This window comes from Dama dama, chromosome 8, assembly GCF_033118175.1.
Source record: "Dama dama isolate Ldn47 chromosome 8, ASM3311817v1, whole genome shotgun sequence".
Lineage (NCBI taxonomy): Eukaryota > Metazoa > Chordata > Mammalia > Artiodactyla > Cervidae > Dama > Dama dama.
This window is the reverse complement of record NC_083688.1, coordinates 55,082,705-55,103,390: the sequence shown is the minus strand read 5'-3', so window position 1 is coordinate 55,103,390 and position 20,686 is coordinate 55,082,705.

Below are 20,686 nucleotides of genomic sequence, written 5' to 3'. Positions count from 1 at the left end.
AGACACTTGTTTGTTCAGCGACGTCAAGACTCCTGCCTAGGTGCGAGGGACACCTCGGTATTCTCCTCGAGTCTTGGCATGGCAATTGGGAGGCGTCTCCACGAGATGCGGGAACCCCAGGGTCCCTTTCCACGTGCCACAGGGATCCTGGGACTCCTATCCATTTTCAAGAGGAGTCAGGCATCGTCTCCTTCGGAAGGATTGATCTCCATGGACCTCTCGAATTGTCAAAGGATATGAGGCCTCCGGTTGCGTTGAGGTGGAGGACTAGGTCTTTCTCTGTGGTCTCCACAGGGGATTCAGACATCCCTTCGTTCAGGGAGATGCAAGACGAGCCTGCTTTCAATTCACTGCAGGGATATCCGGCCTTACTTCGAGTCAGAGCATCACGGTGTCCATTCCACTTGAGGCCACAAACTCAGGGTCCCTCTCACATACCTGTAGCTGAGAGAAGCCTCCTCTTGAGGTGCTTGTGGAAAGTTGGTGTTCCTCTTGAGTCGAAGCCAGGGACTAAGCTCTCATCTCGAGTTGATTTGGGGCCAAGGAGCCTTTTCCTGTTGCTCCAGTGACCTCAGGATCCCTCTAGACTTGAGACAGAGATCCTGGGTTTCTCTGGACTGCCATCAAGGAAATCAAGGCTCCTTTCAAGTTTGATGTGGAACACGGAATTGCTCTGCACACAGTGCAGGGGAATCGGGCCTCATCTCGCGGCAATGGGGATGTCTCATGGTTTTTCTCAAATTGCGGCCGGAACCTGGGGTATATTCTCGAGTTACAACGGGGAGGGCCCTTCGAGACACGTGTTTGTTCAGCGACCTCAGGACTCCTGCCTAGGTTCGAGGGACACCTCGGGATTCTCCTCGAGTCTTGGCATGGCAATTGGGACGCATCTCCACGTGAGGCGGGAGACCCAGGGTCCCTTTCCACGTGCCACAGGGATCCTGGGACTCCTATCTATTTTCAAGAGGAGTCAGGCATCGTCTCCTTTGGAAGCATTGATCTCCGCGGACCTCTCGAGTTTTCAAAGAATGTGAGGCCTCCGGTCGCGATGAGGCGGACAACTAGGTCTTTCTCTGTGGTCTCCACAGGGGATTCAGACATCCCTTCGTCTTGGGAGATGCAAGACGAGGCTGCATTCAATTCACTGCAGGGATATCTGGCCTTACTTCGAGTCAGAGCATCTCGGTGTCCATTCCACTTGAGGCCACAAAGTCAGGGGCCCTCTCACATACCTTTAGCTGAGAGTAGCCTCCTCTTGAGGTGCTTGTGGAAAGTTGGTATTCCTCTTGAGTCGAAGCCAGGGAATAAGTTCTCATCTCGAGTTGATATTGGGTCCATGGAGCCCTTTCGTGTTCCTCCAGGGACCTCAGGATCCCTCTAGACTTGAGACAGCGATCTTGGGTTTCCTCTGGAGTGCCATCAAGGAAATCAAGGCTCCTTTCAAGTTTGATGTGGAACACGGGATTGCTCTGCACGCAGTGCAGGGGAATCGGGCCTCATCTCGCAGCAAGTGGGATGTCACATGGTTTTTCTCGAGTTGCGGCTGGAACCTGGGGTATATTCTCGAGTTACGACGGGGAGGGCCCTTCCAGACACGTGTTTGTTCAGCGACGTCAGGACTCCTGCCTAGGTGTGAGGGACACCTCGGGATTCTCCTCGAGTCTTGGCAGGGCAATTGGGACGCGTCTCCACGTTAGGCGGGAGACCCAGTGCCCCTTTCGCCGTGCCAAGTGATGCTGGGGCTCCTATTTATTTCCGAGAGGAGTCAGGCATCGTCTCCTTTGGAAGCATTGATCTCCGCGGACCTCTCGAGTTTTCAAAGGATGTGAGGCCTCCGGTCGCGATGAGGCGGATAACTAGGTCTTTCTCTGTGGTCTCCACAGGGGACTCAGACAACCCTTCGTCTTGGAAGATGCAAGACGAGCCTGGATTTAATTCACTGCAGGGATATCTGGCCTTACTTCGAGTCAGAGCATCTCGGTGTCCATTCCACTTGAGGCCACAAACTCAGGGTCCCTCTCACATACCTGTAGCTGAGAGAAGCCTCCTCTTGAGGTGCTTGTGGAAAGTTGGTATTCCTCTTGAGTCGAAGCCAGGGACTAAGCTCTCATCTCGAGTTGATTTGGGGTCCATGGAGCCCTTTCGTGTTGCTACAGTGGCCTCAAGATCCCTCTAGACTTGAGACAGTGATCTTGGGTTTTCTCTGGAGTGCCATCAAGGAAATCAAGGCTCCTTTCACGTTTGATGTGGAACACGGAATTGCTCTGCATGCAGTGCAGGGGAATCGGGCCTCAACTCGCGGCGAGGGGATAATCTCATGGTTTTTCTCGAGTTGCGGCCCGAACCTGGGGTATATTCTCGAGTTACGACGGGGAGGGCCCTTCCAGACACGTGTTTTTTCAGCGACTTCAGGACTCCTGCCTAGGTGCAAGGGACACCTCGGGATTCTCCTCGAGTCTTGGCATGGCAATTTGGACGCGTCTCCACGTGAGGCGGGAGACCCAGGGTCCCTTTCCACGTGCCACAGGGATCCTGGGACTCCTATCCATTTTCAAGAGGAGTCAGGCATCGTCTCCTTTGGAAGCATTGATCTCCGCGGACCTCTTGGTTTTCCAAGGATGTGAGGCCTCCGGTCGCGATCAGGCGGAGAACTAGGTCTTTCTCTGTGGTCTCCACAGGGGATTCAGACATCCCTTCGTCTTGGGAGATGCAAGACGAGCCTGCATTCAATTCACTGCAGGGATATCTGGCGTTACTTCGAGTCAGAGCATCTCGGTGTCCATTCCACTTGAGGCCACAAACTCAGGGTCCGTCTCACATACCTGTGGCTGAGAGAACCCTCCTCTTGAGGTGCTTGTGGAAAGTTGGTATTCCTCTTGAGTCTAAGCCAGGGACTAAGCTCTCATCTCGAGTTGATTTGTGGTCCATGGAGCCCTTTCGTGTTGCTCCAGTGACCTCAGGATCCCTCTAGACTTGAGACAGTGATCTTGGGTTTCCTCTGGAGTGCCATCAAGGAAATCAAGTCTCCTTTCAAGTTTGATGTGGAACACGGAATTGCTCTGCACGCAGTGCAGGGGAATCGGGCCTCATCTCGCAGCAAGTGGGATGTCTCATGGTTTTTCTGTAGTTGCGGCCGAAACCTGGGGTATATTCTCGAGTTACACGGGGAGGGCCCTTCCAGACACGTGTTTGTTCAGCGACGTCAGGACTCCTGCCTAGGTGCGAGGGACACCTCGGGATTCTCCTCGAGTCTTGGCATGGCAATTGGGACGCGTCTCCACGTGAGGTGGGAGACCCAGGGTCCCTTTCCACGTGCCACAGGGATCCTGGGACTCCTATCCATTTTCAAGAGGAGTCAGGCATCGTCTCCTTTGGAAGCACTAATCTCCGAGGACCTCTCGAGTTTTCAAAGGATGTGAGGCTCTGGTCGCGATGAGGCGGAGAACTCGGTCTTTCTCTGTGGCCTCCACAGGGGATTCAGACATCCCTTCGTCTTGTGAGATGCAAGACGAGCCTGCATTCAATTCACTGCAGGCATATCCGGCCTTACTTCGAGTCAGAGCATCTCGGTGCCCATTCCACTTGAAGCCACAAACACGGGGTCCCTCAAATATACCTGTAGCTGAGAGAAGCCTCCTCTTGAGGTGCTTGTGGAAAGTTGGTATTCCTCTTCAGTCGAAGCCAGGGTCTAAGCTCTCATCTCGAGTTGATTTGGGGTCCACGGAGCCCTTTCCTGTTGGTCCAGTGACCTTAGGATCCCTCTAGACTTGAGACAGTGATCTTGGGTTTTCTCTGGAGTGCCATCAAGGAAATCAAGGCTCCTTTCACGTTTGATGTGGAACAAGAAATTGCTCTGCATGCAGTGCAGGGGAATCGGGCCTCAACTCGCGGCGAGAGGGAAATCTCATGGTTTTTCTCGAGTTGCGGCCCGAACCTGGGGTATATTCTCGAGTTATGACGGGGAGGGCCCTTCCAGACACTTGTTTGTTCAGCGACGTCAGGACTCCTGCCTAGGTGCGAGGGACAACTCGGGATTCTCCTCGAGTCTTGGCATGGCAATTTGGACGCGTCTCCACGTGAGGCGGGAGACCCAGGGTCCCTTTCCACGTGGCACAGGGATCCTGGGACTCCTATCCATTTTCAAGAGGAGTCAGGCATCGTCTCCTTTGGAAGCATTGATCTCCGCGGACCTCTCGAGTTTTCAAAGGATGTGAGGCCTCCGGTCGCGATGAGGCAGAGAACTCGGTTTTTCTCTGTGGTCTCCACAGGGGATTCAGACATCCCTTCGTCTTGGGAGATGCAAGACGAGCCTGCATTCAATTCACTGCAGGGATATCCGGCCTTACTTCGAGTCAGAGCATCTCGGTGTCCATTCCACGTGAGGCCACAAACTCAGGGTCCCTCTCACATACCTGTAGCTGAGAGAAGCCTCCTCTTGAGGTGCTTGTGGAAAGTTGGTATTCCTCTTGAGTCGAAGCCAGGGACTAAGCTCTCATCTCGAGTTGATTTGGGGTCCACGGGGCCCTTTCCTGTTGCTCCAGTGACCTCAGGATCCCTCTAGACTTGAGACAGTGATCTTGGGTTTCTCTGGAGTGCCATCAAGGATATCCAGGCTCCTTTCAAGTTTGATGTGGAACTCGGAATTGCTCTGCACGCAGTGCAGGTGAATCGGACCTCATCTCGCGGCGAGGGGAAAGTCTCATGGTTTTTCTCGAGTTGCGGCCTGAACCTGGGGTATATTCTCGAGTTACGACGGGGAGGGCCCTTCCAGACACGTGTTTGTTCAGCGACCTCAGGACTCCTGCCTAGGTGCGAGGGACACCTCGGGATTCTCCTCGAGTCTTGGCATGGCAATTGGGACGCGTCTCCACGTGAGGTGGGAGACCCAGTGTCCCTTTCCACGTGCCACAGGGATCCTGGGACTCCTATCCATTTTCAAGAGGAGTCAGGCATCGTCTCCTTTGGATGCATTGATCTCCGGGATCCTCTCGAGTTTTCAAAGGATGTGAGGACTCCAGTCGCGATGAGGCGGAGAACTAGGTCTTTCTCTGTGGTCTCCACAGGGGATTCAGACATCCCTTCGTCTTGGGATTCGAAGTCCATCCTGCATTCAATTCACTGCAGGGATATCCGGCCTTACTTCGAGTCAGAGCATCTCGGTGTCCATTCCACTTGAGGCCACAAACTCAGGGTCCCTCTCACATACCTGTAGCTGAGAGAACCCTCCTCTTGAGGTGCTTGTGGAAATTTGGTATTCCTCTTGAGTCGAAGCCAGGGGCTAAACTCTCATCTCGAGTTGATTTGGGGTCCAAGGAGCCCTTTCGTGTTGCTCCAGTGACCTCAGAATCCCTCTAGACTTGAGACAGTGATCTTGGGTTTTCTCTGCAGTGCCATCAAGGAAATCAAGGCTCCTTTCACGTTTGATGTGGAACACGGAATTGCTCTGCACGCGGTGCAGTGGAATCGGGCCTCATCTCGCGGCGAGGGGGAAGTCTCATGGTTTTTCTCGAGTTGCCACCGGAACCTGGGGTATATTCTCGAGTTACGACCGGGAGGGCCCTTCCAGACACGTGTTTGTTCAGCGACGTCAGGACTCCTGCCTAGGTGCGAAAGACACCACGGTATTCTCCTCGAGTCTTGGCATGACAATTGGGATGCGTCTCCATGTGAGGTGGGAGATCCAGGGTCCCTTTCCACGTGCCACAGGTATCCTGGAACACCTATGCATTTTCAAGAGGAGTCAGGCATCGTCTCCTTTGGAAGCATTGATTTCCGCGGACCTCTCGAGTTTTCAAAGGATGTGAGGCCTCCGGTCGTGATGATGCCGAGAACTAGGTCTTTCTCTGTGGTCTCCACAGGGGATTCAGACATCCCTTCTTCTTGGGAGATGCAAGGCGAGCCTGCATTCAATTCACTGCAGGGATATCCGGCCTTAGTTCCAGTCAGAGCATCTTCGTGTCCATTCCACTTGAGGCCACAAAATCAGGGTCCCTCTCACATACCTGTAGCTGAGAGAAGCCTCCTCTTGAGGTGCTTGTAGAAAGTTGGTATTCCTCTTGAGTCGAAGCCAGGGACTAAGCTCTCATTTCGAGTTGATTTGGGGTCCTCGGAGCCCTTTCGTGTTGCTCCAGTGACCTCAGGATCTCTCCAGACTTGAGACAGTGATCTTGGGTTTTCTCTGGAGTGCCATCAAGGAAATCAAGGCTCCTTTCACGTTTGATGTGGAACACGGAATTGCTCTGCACGCAGTGCAGGGGAATCGGGCCTCATCTCGCGGCAAGTGGGATGTCTCATGGTTTTTCTCAAATTGCGGCCGTAACCTGGGGTATATTCTCGAGTTACGATGGGGAGGGCCTTTGCAGACACGTGTTTGTTCAGCGACGACAGGACTCCTGCCTAGGTGCGAGGGACACCTCGGGATTCTCCTCGAGTCTTGGCATGGCAATTGGGACTCCTCTCCACGTGAGGCGGGAGTCCCAGGGTCCCTTTCCACGTGACACAGGGATCCTGGGACTCCTATCCATTTTCAAGAAGAGTCAGGCATCGTCTCCTTTGGAAGCATTGATCTCCGCGGACCTCTCGAGTTTTCAAAGGATGGGAAGCCTCCGGTCTTGATGAGGCGGAGGACTAGGTCTTTCTCTGTGGTCTCCACAGGGGATTCAGACATCTCTTTGTCTTGGGAGATGCAAGACGAGCCTGCTTTCAATTCACTGCAGGGATATCCGGCCTTACTTCGAGTCAGAGCATCTCGGTGTCCATTCCACTTGAGGCCACAAACTCAGGGTCCCTCTCACATACCTGTAGCTGAGAGAAGCCTCCTCTTGAGGTGCTTGTGGAAAGTTGGTATTCCTCTTGAGTCGAAGCCAGGGACTAAGCTCTCATCTCGAGTTGATTTGGGGTCCACGGAGCCCTTTCGTGTTGCTCCAGTGACCTCAGGATCCCTCTAGACTTTAGACAGTGATCTTGGGTATTCTCTGGAGTACCATCAAGGAAAGCAAGGCTCCTATCACATTTGATGTGGAACACGGAATTGCTCTGCATGCAGTGCAGGGGAATCGGGCCTCATCTCGTGGCGAGGGGAAGTCTCATGGTTTTTCTCGAGTTGTGGACGGAACCTGGGGTATATTCTCGAGTTACGATGGGGAGAGCCCTTCCAGACGTGCTTGTTCAGCGAGGTCAGGACTCCTGCCTAGGCGCAAGGGACAACTCGGGGTTCTCCTCGAGTCTTGGCATGGCAATTGGGATGCGTCTCCACGTGAGGCGGGAGACCCAGGGTCCCTTTCCACGTGCCACAGGGATCCTGGGACTCCTATCCATTTTCAAGAGGAGTCAGGCATCGTCTCGTTTGGAAGCATTGATCCCCGCGGACATCTCGAGTTTTCTAAGGATGTGAGGCCTCCGGTCTTGATGACGCGGAGAACTAGGTCTATCTCTGTGGTCTCCACAGGGGATTCAGACATCCCTTCGTCTTGGGAGATGCAAGACGAGCGTGCATTCAATTCACTGCAGGGATATCCGGCCTTACTTCGAGTCAGAGCATCTCGGTGTCCATTCCACTTGAGGCCACAAACTCTGGGTCCCTCTCACGTACATGTAGGTGAGAGAAGCCTCCTCTTGAGGTGCTTGTGGAAAGTTGGTATTCCTCTTGAGTCGAAGCCAGGGACTAAGCTCTCATCACGAGTTGATTTGGGGTCCACGGAGCCCTTTCATGTTGCTACAGTGACCTCAGGATCCCTCTAGACTTGAGACAGTGATCTTGGGTTTTCTCTGGAGTGCCATCAAGGAAATCAAGGCTCCTTTCATGTTTGATGTGGAACACGGAATTGCTCTGCACGCAGTGCAGGGGAATCGGGCCTCATCTTGCGGCGAAGGGGAAGTCCTATGGTTTTTCTCGAGTTGCGGCCGGAACCTGGGGTATATTCTCGAGTAACGACGTGGATGGCCCTTCTAGACACGTGTTTGTTCAGCGACGTCAGGACTCCTGCCTAGGTGCGAGGGACAACTCGGTATTCTCCTCGAGTTAGATCATGGCAATTTGGACGCGTCTCCAAGTGAGGCGGGAGACCCAGGGTCCCTTTCCACGTTCCACAGTGATCCTGGGACTCCTATCTATTTTCAAGAGGCGTCAGGCATCGTCTCCTTTGGAAGCATTAATCTCCGCGGACCTCTCGAGTTTTCAAAGGATGTGGGGCCTCCGGTCGCCTTGAGGCAGAGGACTAGGTCTTTCTCTGTGGTCTCCACAGGGGATTCAGACATCCCTTCGTCTTGGGAGATGGAAAACGAGCCGGCATTCAATTCACTGCAGGGATATCCGGCCTTACTTCAGGTCAGAGCATCTCGGTGTCCATTCCACTTGAGGCCACAAACTCAGGGTCCCTCTCACATACCTGTAGCTGAGAGAAGCCTCCTTTTGAGGTGCTTGTGGAAAGTTGGTATTCCACTTGATTCGAAGCCAGGGACTAAGCTCTCATCTCTAGTTGATTTGGGGTCCACGGAGCCTTTTCGTGTTGCTCCAGTGACCTCAGGATCCCTCTAGACTTGAGACAGTGATCTTGAGTTTTCTCTGGAGTGCCATCAAGGAAATCAAGGCTCCCTTCACGTTGGATATGGAATACAGAATTGCTCTGCACGCAGTGCAGGGGAATCGGGCCTCATCTCTCGGCGAGGGGGAAGTCTCATGGTTTTTCTCGAGTTGCAGCCGGACCCTGGGGTATATTCTCGAGTTACGACGGGGAGGGCCCTTCCAGACACGTGTTTGTTCAGCGACGTCAGGACTCCTGCCTAGGTGCGAGGGACACCTCGGGATTCTCCTCGAGTCTTGGCATGGCATTTGGGACGCGTCTCAACGTGACGCGGGAGACCTAGGGTCCCTTTCCACGTGCCACAGGGATCCTGGGACTCCTATCCATTTTCAAGAGGAGTCAGGCATCGTCTCCTTTGGAAGGATTGATCTCTGCTGACATCTCGAGTTTTCAAAGAATGTGAGGCCTCCGGTCACGATGAGGCGGAGGACTAGGTCTTTCTCTGTGGTCTCCACAGGGGATTCAGACATCCCTTCATCTTGGGAGATGCAAGACGAGACTGCATTCAATTCACTGCAGGGATATCCGGCCTTAATTCGAGTCAGTGCATCTTGGTGTCCATTGCACTTGAGGCCACAAACTCAGGGTCCCTCTCACATACCTGTAGCTGAGAGAAGCCTCCTCTTGAGGTGCTTGTGGAAAGTTGGTATTCCTCTTGAGTCTAAGCCAGGGACTAAGCTCTCATCTCGAGTTGATTTGGGGTCCACAGAGACCTTTCGTGTTGCTCCAGTGACCTCAGGATCCCTCTAGACTTGAGACAGTGATCTTGAGTTTTCTCTGGAGTGCCATCAAGGAAATCAAGGCTCCTTTCACGTTTGATGTGGAACACGGAATTGCTCTGCACGCAGTGCAGGGGAATCGGGCCTCATCTCGTGGCGAGGGGGAAGTCTCATGGTTTTTCTCGAGTTGCGGCCAGAACCTGGGGTATATTCTCGAGTTATGACGGGGAGGGCCCTTCCAGACACGTGTTTGTTCAGCGACGTCAGGACTCCTGCCTAGGTTCTAGGGACAACTCGGGATTCTCCTCGAGTCTTGGCATGGCAATTGGGACGCATCTCCACGTGAGGCGGGAGACCCAGGGTCCCTTTCCACGTGCCACAGGGATCCTGGGACTCCTATCCATTTTCAAGAGGAGTCAGGCATCGTCTCCTTTGGAAGCATTGATCTCCGCGGACCTCTCGAGTTTTCAAAGAATGTGAGGCCTCCGGTCGCGATGAGGCGGACAACTAGGTCTTTCTCTGTGGTCTCCACAGGGGATTCAGACATCCCTTCGTCTTGGGAGATGCAAGACGAGCCTGCATTCAATTCACTGCAGGGATATCTGGCCTTACTTCGAGTCAGAGCATCTCGGTGTCCATTCCACTTGAGGCCACAAAGTCAGGGGCCCTCTCACATACCTTTAGCTGAGAGTAGCCTCCTCTTGAGGTGCTTGTGGAAAGTTGGTATTCCTCTTGAGTCGAAGCCAGGGAATAAGTTCTCATCTCGAGTTGATTTGGGGTACAGGGAATCCTTTCGTGTTGCTCCAGGGACCTCAGCATCCCTCCAGACTAGAGACAGTGATCTTGGGTTTTCTCTGGAGTGCCATCAAGGAAATCAAGGCTCCTTTCACGTTTGATGTGGAACACGGAATTGCTCTGCACGCAGTGCAGGGGAATCGGGCCTCATCTTGCAGCGAGGGGGAAGTCTCATGGTTTTTCTCGAGTTGCGGCTGGAACCAGGGGTATATTCTCGAGTTACGACGGGGAGTGCCCTTCCAGACACGTGTTTGTTCAGCGACCTCAGGACTCCTGCCTAGGTGCGAGGGACACCTCGGGATTCTCCTCGAGTCTTGGCATGGCAATTGGGATGCGTCTCCACGTGAGGCGGGAGCCCCAGGGTCCCTTTCCACGTGCCACAGGGATCCTGGGACTCCTATCCATTTTCAAGAAGAGTCAGGCATCGTCTCCTTTGGAAGCATTGATCTCCGCGGACGTATCGAGTTTTCAAAGGATGTGAGGCCTCCGGTTTGATGAGGCGGAGAACTAGGTCTTTCTCTGTGGTCTCCACAGGGGATTCAGACATCCCTTCGTCTTGGGAGATGCAAGACGAGCCTGCTTTCAATTCACTGCAGGGATATCCGGCCTTACTTCGAGTCAGAGCATCTCGGTGTCCATTCCACTTGAGACCACAAACTCAGGGTCCCTCTCACATACCTGTAGCTGAGAGAAGCCTCCTCTTGAGGTGCTTGTGGAAAGTTGGTATTCCTCTTGAGTCGAAGCCAGGGACTAAGCTCTCATCTCGAGTTGATTTGGGGTACACGGAGCCCTTTCGTGTTGCTACAGTGACCTCAGGATCCCTCTAGACTTGAGACAGTGATCTTGGGGTTTCTCTGGAGTGCCATCAAGGAAATCAAGGCTCGTTTCACTTTTGATGTCGAACACGGAATTGCTCTGCAGGCAGGGCAAGGGAATCGGGCCTCATCTCGCGGCGAGGGGGAAGTCTCATGGTTTTTCTCGAGTTGCGGGCGGAACCTGGGGTATATTCTCGAGTTACGACGGGGAGGGCCCTTCCAGACACGTGTTTGTTCAGCGACGTCAGGACTGCGGCCTAGGTGCGAGGGACACCTCGGGATTCTCCTCGAGTCTTGGCAGGGCAATTGGGACGCGTCTCCACGTGAGGCGGGTGACCCAGTGCCCCTTTCGCCGTGCCAAGTGATGCTGGGGCTCCTATTTATTTCCGAGAGGAGTCAGGCATCGTCTCCTTTGGAAGCATTGATCTCCCCGGACCTCTCGAGTTTTCAAAGGATGTGAGGCCTCCGGTCGCGATGAGGCGGATAACTAGGTCTTTCTCTGTGGTCTCCACAGGGGACTCAGACAACCCTTCGTCTTGGAAGATGCAAGACGAGCCTGGATTTAATTCACTGCAGGGATATCCGGCCTTACTTCGAGTCAGAGCATCTCGGTGTCCATTCCACTTGAGGCCACAAACTGAGGGTCCTTCTCACATACCTGTAGCTGAGAGAAGCCTCCTCTTGAGGTGCTTGTGGAAAGTTGGTATTCCTCTTGAGTCGAAGCCAGGGACTAAGCTCTCATCTCGAGTTGATTTGGGGTCCATGGAGCCCTTTCGTGTTGCTCCAGTGGCCTCAAGATCCCTCTAGACTTGAGACAGTGATCTTGGGTTTTCTCTGGAGTGCCATCAAGGAAATCAAGGCTCCTTTCACGTTTGATGTGGAACACGGAATTGCTCTGCATGCAGTGCAGGGGAATCGGGCCTCAACTCGCGGCGAGGGGATAATCTCATGGTTTTTCTCGAGTTGCGGCCCGAACCTGGGGTATATTCTCGAGTTACGACGGGGAGGGCCCTTCCAGACACGTGTTTTTTCAGCGACTTCAGGACTCCTGCCTAGGTGCAAGGGACACCTCGGGATTCTCCTCGAGTCTTGGCATGGCAATTGGGACGCGTCTCCACGTGAGGCGGGAGACCCAGGGTCCCTTTCCACGTGCCACAGGGATCCTGGGACTCCTATCCATTTTCAAGAGGAGTCAGGCATCTTCTCCTTTGGAAGCATTGATCTCCGCGGACCTCTTGGTTTTCCAAGGATGTGAGGCCTCCGGTCGCGATCAGGCGGAGAACTAGGTCTTTCTCTGTGGTCTCCACAGGGGATTCAGACATCCCTTCGTCTTGGGAGATGCAAGACGAGGCTGCATTCAATTCACTGCAGGGATATCTGGCCTTACTTCGAGTCAGAGCATCTCGGTGTCCATTCCACTTGAGGCCACAAACTCAGGGTCCGTCTCACATACCTGTGGCTGAGAGAACCCTCCTCTTGAGGTGCTTGTGGAAAGTTGGTATTCCTCTTGACTCTAAGCCAGGGACTAAGCTCTCATCTCGAGTTGATTTGTCGTCCATGGAGCCCTTTCGTGTTGCTCCAGTGACCTCAGGATCCCTCTAGACTTGAGACAGTGATCTTGGGTTTTCTCTGGAGTGCCATCAAGGAAATCAAGTCTCCTTTCAAGTTTGATGTGGAACACGGAATTGCTCTGCACGCAGTGCAGGGGAATCGGGCCTCATCTCGCAGCAAGTGGGATGTCTCATGGTTTTTCTGTAGTTGCGGCCGAAACCTGGGGTATATTCTCGAGTTACACGGGGAGGGCCCTTCCAGACACGTGTTTGTTCAGCGACGTCAGGACTCCTGCCTAGGTGCGAGGGACACCTCGGGATTCTCCTCGAGTCTTGGCATGGCAATTGGGACGCGTCTCCACGTGAGGCGGGAGACCCAGGGTCCCTTTCCACGTGCCACAGGGATCCTGGGACTCCTATCCATTTTCAAGAGGAGTCAGGCATTGTCTCCTTTGGAAGCACTGATCTCCGAGGACCTCTCGAGTTTTCAAAGGATGTGAGGCTCTGGTCGCGATGAGGCGGAGAACTCGGTCTTTCTCTGTGGCCTCCACAGGGGATTCAGACATCCCTTCGTCTTGTGAGATTCAAGACGAGCCTGCATTCAATTCACTGCAGGCATATCCGGCCTTACTTCGAGTCAGAGCATCTCGGTGTCCATTCCACTTGAAGCCACAAACACGGGGTCCCTCAAATATACCTGTAGCTGAGAGAAGCCTCCTCTTGAGGTGCTTGTGGAAAGTTGGTATTCCTCTTGAGTCGAAGCCAGGGTCTAAGCTCTCATCTCGAGTTGATTTGGGGTCCACGGAGCCCTTTCCTGTTGGTCCAGTGACCTTAGGATCCCTCTAGACTTGAGACAGTGATCTTGGGTTTTCTCTGGAGTGCCATCAAGGAAATCAAGGCTCCTTTCACGTTTGATGTGGAACAAGGAATTGCTCTGCATGCAGTGCAGGGGAATCGGGCCTCAACTCGCGTCGAGAGGGAAATCTCATGGTTTTTCTCGAGTTGCGGCCCGAACCTGGGGTATATTCTCGAGTTATGACGGGGAGGGCCCTTCCAGACACTTGTTTGTTCAGCGACGTCAGGACTCCTGCCTAGGTGCGAGGGACAACTCGGGATTCTCCTCGAGTCTTGGCATGGCAATTTGGACGCGTCTCCACGTGAGGCGGGAGACCCAGGGTCCCTTTCCACGTGGCACAGGGATCCTGGGACTCCTATCCATTTTCAAGAGGAGTCAGGCATCATCTCCTTTGGAAGCATTGATCTCCGCGGACCTCTCGAGTTTTCAAAGTATGTGAGGCCTCCGGTCGCGATGAGGCGGAGAACTCGGTTTTTCTCTGTGGTCTCCACAGGGGATTCAGACATCCCTTCGTCTTGGGAGATGCAAGACGAGCCTGCATTCAATTCACTGCAGGGATATCCGGCCTTACTTCGAGTCAGAGCATCTCGGTGTCCATTCCACGTGAGGCCACAAACTCAGGGTCCCTCTCACATACCTGTAGCTGAGAGAAGCCTCCTCTTGAGGTGCTTGTGGAAAGTTGGTATTCCTCTTGAGTCGAAGCCAGGGACTAAGCTCTCATCTCGAGTTGATTTGGGGTCCACGGGGCGCTTTCCTGTTGTTCCAGTGACCTCAGGATCCCTCTAGACTTGAGACAGTGATCTTGGGTTTCTCTGGAGTGCCATCAATGATATCCAGGCTCCTTTCAAGTTTGATGTGGAACTCGGAATTGCTCTGCACGCAGTGCAGGTGAATCGGACCTCATCTCGCGGCGAGGGGAAAGTCTCATGGTTTTTCTCGAGTTGCGGCCTGAACCTGGGGTATATTCTCGAGTTACGACGGGGAGGGCCCTTCCAGACACGTGTTTGTTCAGCGACGTCAGGACTCCTGCCTAGGTGCGAGGGACACCTCGGGATTCTCCTCGAGTCTTGGCATGGCAATTGGGACGCGTCTCCACGTGAGGTGGGAGACCCAGTGTCCCTTTCCACGTGCCACAGGGATCCTGGGACTCCTATCCATTTTCAAGAGTAGTCAGGCATCGTCTCCTTTGGATGCATTGATCTCCGGGATCCTCTCGAGTTTTCAAAGGATGTGAGGACTCCAGTCGCGATGAGGCGGAGAACTAGGTCTTTCTCTGTGGTCTCCACAGGGGATTCAGACATCCCTTCGTCTTGGGATTCGAAGTCCATCCTGCATTCAATTCACTGCAGGGATATCCGGCCTTACTTCGAGTCAGAGCATCTCGGTGTCCATTCCACTTGAGGCCACAAACTCAGGGTCCCTCTCACATACCTGTAGCTGAGAGAACCCTCCTCTTGAGGTGCTTGTGGAAATTTGGTATTCCTCTTGAGTCGAAGCCAGGGGCTAAACTCTCATCTCGAGTTGATTTGGGGTCCAAGGAGCCCTTTCGTGTTGCTCCAGTGACCTCAGAATCCCTCTAGACTTGAGACAGTGATCTTGGGTTTTCTCTGCAGTGCCATCAAGGAAATCAAGGCTCCTTTCAGGTTTGATGTGGAACACGGAATTGCTCTGCACGCGGTGCAGTGGAATCGGGCCTCATCTCGCGGCGAGGGGGAAGTCTCATGGTTTTTCTCGAGTTGCCACCGGAACCTGGGGTATATTCTCGAGTTACGACCGGGAGGGCCCTTCCAGACACGTGTTTGTTCAGCGACGTCAGGACTCCTGCCTAGGTGCGAAAGACACCACGGTATTCTCCTCGAGTCTTGGCATGACAATTGGGATGCGTCTCCATGTGAGGCGGGAGACCCAGGGTCCCTTTCCACGTGCCACAGGTATCCTGGAACACCTATGCATTTTCAAGAGGAGTCAGGCATCGTCTCCTTTGGAAGCATTGATTTCCGCGGACCTCTCGAGTTTTCAAAGGATGTGAGGCCTCCGGTCGTGATGATGCCGAGAACTAGGTGTTTCTCTGTGGTCTCCACAGGGGATTCAGACATCCCTTCTTCTTGGGAGATGCAAGGCGAGCCTGCATTCAATTCACTGCAGGGATATCCGGCCTTACTTCCAGTCAGAGCATCTTCGTGTCCATTCCACTTGAGGCCACAAAATCAGGGTCCCTCTCACATACCTGTAGCTGAGAGAAGCCTCCTCTTGAGGTGCTTGTAGAAAGTTGTTATTCCTCTTGAGTCGAAGCCAGGGACTAAGCTCTCATTTCGAGTTGATTTGGGGTCCACGGAGCCCTTTCGTGTTGCTCCAGTGACCTCACGATCTCTCCAGACTTGAGACAGTGATCTTAGGTTTTCTCTGAAGTGCCATCAAGGAAATCAAGGCTCCTTTCACGTTGATGTGGAACACGGAATTGCTCTGCACGCAGTGCAGGGGAATCGGGCCTCATCTCGCGGCGAGGGGGAAGTCTCATGGTTTTTCTCGAGTTTCGGCTGGAACCTGGGGTATATTCTCGAGTTACGACGGGGAGGGCCCTTCCAGACACGTGTTTGTTCAGCGACGTCAGGACTCCTGCCTAGGTGCGAGGGACACCTCGGGATTCTCCTCGAGTCTTGGCATGGCAATTGGGACGCGTCTAAACGTGATGTGGGAGACCCAGGGTCCCTTTCCACGTGCCACAGTGATCCTGGGACTCCTATCCATTTTCAAGAGGAGTCAGGCATCGTCTCCTTTGGAAGCATTGATTTCTGCTGACTTCTCGAGTTTTCAAAGGATGTGAGGCCTCCGGACGCGATGAGGCGGAGGACTAGTTCTTTCTCTGTCGTCTCCACAGGGGATTCAGACATCCCTTCGTCTTGGGAGATGCAAGACGAGGATGCATTCAATTCACTGCAGGGATATCCGGCCTTACTTCGAGTCAGAGCATCTCGGTGTCCATTCCACTTGAGGCCACAAACTCTGGGTCCCTCTCACATACCTGTAGCTGAGAGAAGCCTCCTCTTGAGGTGCTTGTGGAAAGTTGGTATTCCTCTTGAGTCGAAGCCAGGGACTAAGCTCTCATTTCGAGTTGATTTGTGGTCCACGGAGCCTTTTCGTGTTGCTCCAGTGACCTCAGGATCCCTCTAGACTTGAGACAGTGATCTTGGGTTTTCTCTGGAGTGCCATCAAAGAAATCAAGGCCCCTTTCACGTTTGATGTGGAACACGGAATTGCTCTGCACGCAGTGCAGGGGAATCGGGCCTCATCTCGCGGCAAGTGGGATGTCTCATGGTTTTTCTCAAGTTGCAGCCGTAACCTGGGGTATATTCTCGAGTTACGATGGGGAGGGCCTTTGCAGACACGTGTTTGTTCAGCGACGTCAGGACTCCTGCCTAGGTGCGAGGGATACCTCGGGATTCTCCTCGAGTCTTGGCATGGCAATTGGGACGCGTCTCCACGTGAGGCGGGAGTCCCAGGGTCCCTTTCCACGTGACACAGGGATCCTGGGACTCCTATCCATTTTCAAGAAGAGTCAGGCATCGTCTCCTTTGGAAGCATTGATCTCCGCGGACCTCTCGAGTTTTCAAAGGATGGGAAGCCTCCGGTCTTGATGAGGCGGAGGACTAGGTCTTTCTCTGTGGTCTCCACAGGGGATTCAGACATCTCTTTGTCTTGGGAGATGCAAGACGAGCCTGCTTTCAATTCACTGCAGGGATATCCGGCCTTACTTCGAGTCAGAGCATCTCGGTGTCCATTCCACTTGAGGCCACAAACTCAGGGTCCCTCTCACATACCTGTAGCTGAGAGAAGCCTCCTCTTGAGGTGCTTGTGGAAAGTTGGTATTCCTCTTGAGTCGAAGCCAGGGACTAAGCTCTCATCTCGAGTTGATTTGGGGTCCACGGAGCCCTTTCGTGTTGCTCCAGTGACCTCAGGATCCCTCTAGACTTTAGACAGTGATCTTGGGTTTTCTCTGGAGTACCATCAAGGAAAGCAAGGCTCCTATCACGTTTGATGTGGAACACGGAATTGCTCTGCATGCAGTGCAGGGGAATCGGGCCTCATCTCGTGGCGAGGGGGAAGTCTCATGGTTTTTCTCGAGTTGTGGACGGAACCTGGGGTATATTCTCGAGTTACGATGGGGAGAGCCCTTCCAGACATGTGCTTGTTCAGCGACGTCAGGACTCCTGCCTAGGTGCGAGGGACACCTCGGGATTCTCCTCGAGTCTTGGCATGGCAATTGGGATGCGTCTCCACGTGAGGCGGGAGACCCAGGGTCCCTTTCCACGTGCCACAGGGATCCTGGGACTCCTATCCATTTTCAAGAGGAGTCAGGCATCGTCTCGTTTGGAAGCATTGATCCCCACGGACATCTCGAGTTTTCTAAGGATGTGAGGCCTCAGGTCTTGATGACGCGGAGAACTAGGTCTATCTCTGTGGTCTCCACAGGGGATTCAGACATCCCTTCGTCTTGGGAGATGCAAGACGAGCGTGCATTCAATTCACTGCAGGGATATCCGGCCTTACTTCGAGTCAGAGCATCTCGGTGTCCATTCCACTTGAGGCCACAAACTCTGGGTCCCTCTCACGTACATGTAGGTGAGAGAAGCCTCCTCTTGAGGTGCTTGTGGAAAGTTGGTATTCCTCTTGAGTCGAAGCCAGGGACTAAGCTCTCATCACGAGTTGATTTGGGGTCCACGGAGCCCTTTCGTGTTGCTCCAGTAACCTCAGGATCCCTCTAGACTTGAGATAGTGATCTTGGGTTTTCTCTGGAGTGCCAACAAGGAAATCAAGGCTCCGTTCACGTTTGATGTGGAACACGGAATTGCTCTGCACGCAGTGCAGGGGAATCGGGCCTAATCTCGCGGCGAGGGGGAAGTCTCATGGTTTTTCTCGAGTTGCGGCCCGAACCTGGGGTATATTCTCGAGTTACTACGGGGAGGGCCCTTCCAGACACGTGTTTGTTCAGCGACTTCAGGACTCCTGCCTAGCTGCGAGGGACACCTCGGAATTCTCCTCGAGTCTTGGCATGGCAATTGGGACGCGTCTCCACGTGAGGCGGGAGACCCAGCGTCCCTTTCCACGTGCCACAGGGATCCTGGGACTCCTATCCATTTTCAAGAGGAGTCAGGCATCGTCTCCTTTGGAAGCATGGATCTCCGCGGACCTCTCGAATTTTCAAAGGATGTGAGGCCTCCGGTCGCGATGAGGTGGAAAATTAGGTCTTTCTCTGTGGTCTCCACAGGTGATTCAGACATCCCTTCGTCTTGGGAGATGCAAGACGAGCCTGCATTCAATTCACTGCAGGGATATCCGGCCTTACTTCGAGTCAGAGCATCTCGGTGTCCATTCCACTTGAGGCCACAAACTCAGGGTCCCTCTCACATACCTGTAGCTGAGAGAAGCCTCCTCTTGAGGTGCTTGTGGAAAGTTGGCATTCCTCTTGAGTCTAAGCCAGGGACTAAGCTCTCATCTCGAATTGATTTGGATTCCACCGAGCCCTTTCGTGTTGCTCCAGTGACCACAGGATCCCTCTAGACTTGAGACAGTGATCTTGGGTTTTCTCTGGAGTGCCATCAAGGAAATCAAGGCTCCTTTCACGTTTGATGTGGAACACGGAATTGCTCTGCACGCAGTCCAGGGGAATCGGGCCTCATGTCGCGGCCAGGGGGAATTCTCATGGTTTTTCTCGAGTTGCGGCCGGAACCTGGGGTATATTCTCGAGTTACGACGGGGAGGGCCCTTCCAGACACGTGTTTGTTCAGCGACGTCAGGACACCTGCCTAGGAGCGATGGACACCTCAGGATTCTCCTCGAGTCTTGGCATGGCAATTGGGACGCGTCTCCACGTGAGGAGGGAGACCCAGGTTCCCTTTCCACGTGCCACAGGGATCCTGGGAATCCTATCCATTTTCAAGAGGAGTCAGGCATCGTCTCCTTTGGAAGCATTGATCTCCGCGGACCTCTCGAGTTTTCAAAGGATGTGAGGCCTCCGGTCGCGATGAGGCGGAGGACTAGGTCTTTCTCTGTGGTCTCCACAGCGGATTCAGACATCCCTTCGTCTTGGGAGATGCAAGACGAGCCTGCATTCAATTCACTGCAGGGATATCCGGCCTTACTTCGAGTCAGAGCATCTTGGTGTCCATTTCACTTGAGGCCACAAACTCGAAGTCCCTCAAATATACCTGTAGCTGAGAGAAGCCTCCTCTTGAGGTGCTTGTGGAAAGTTGGTATTCCTCTTGAGTCGAAGCCAGGGACTAAGCTCTCATCTCGAGTTGATTTGGGGTCCACGGAGCCCTTTCGTGTTGCTCCAGTGACCTCAGGATCCCTCTAGACTTGAGACAGTGATCTTGGGTTTTCTCTGGAGTACCATCAAGGAAAGCAAGGCTCCTATCACGTTTGATGTGGAACACGGAATTGCTCTGCATGCAGTGCAGGGGAATCGGGCCTCATCTCGTGGCGAGGGGGAAGTCTCATGGTTTTTCTCGAGTTGTGGACGGAACCTGGGGTATATTCTCGAGTTACGATGGGGAGAGCCCTTCCAGACATGTGCTTGTTCAGCGACGTCAGGACTCCTGCCTAGGTGCGAGGGACACCTCGGGATTCTCCTCGAGTCTTGGCATGGCAATTGGGATGCGTCTCCACGTGAGGCGGGAGACCCAGGGTCCCTTTCCACGTGCCACAGGGATCCTGGGACTCCTATCCATTTTCAAGAGGAGTCAGGCATCGTCTCGTTTGGAAGCACTGATCCCCACGGACATCTCGAGTTTTCTAAGGATGTGAGGCCTCCGGTCTTGATGACGCGGAGAACTAGGTCTATCTCTGTGGTCTCCACAGGGGATTCAGACATCCCTTCGTCTTGGGAGATGCAAGACGAGCGTGCATTCAATTCACTGCAGGGATATCCGGCCTTACTTCGAGTCAGAGCATCTCGGTGTCCATTCCACTTGAGGCCACAAACTCTGGGTCCCTCTCACGTACATGTAGGTGAGAGAAGCCTCCTCTTGAGGTGCTTGTGGAAAGTTGGTATTCCTCTTGAGTCGAAGCCAGGGACTAAGCTCTCATCACGAGTTGATTTGGGGTCCACGGAGCCCTTTCGTGTTGCTCCAGTAACCTCAGGATCCCTCTAGACTTGAGATAGTGATCTTGGGTTTTCTCTGGAGTGCCAACAAGGAAATCAAGGCTCCGTTCACGTTTGATGTGGAACACGGAATTGCTCTGCACGCAGTGCAGGGGAATCGGGCCTAATCTCGCGGCGAGGGGGAAGTCTCATGGTTTTTCTCGAGTTGCGGCCTGAACCTGGGGTATATTCTCGAGTTACGACGGGGAGGGCCCTTCCAGAAACGTG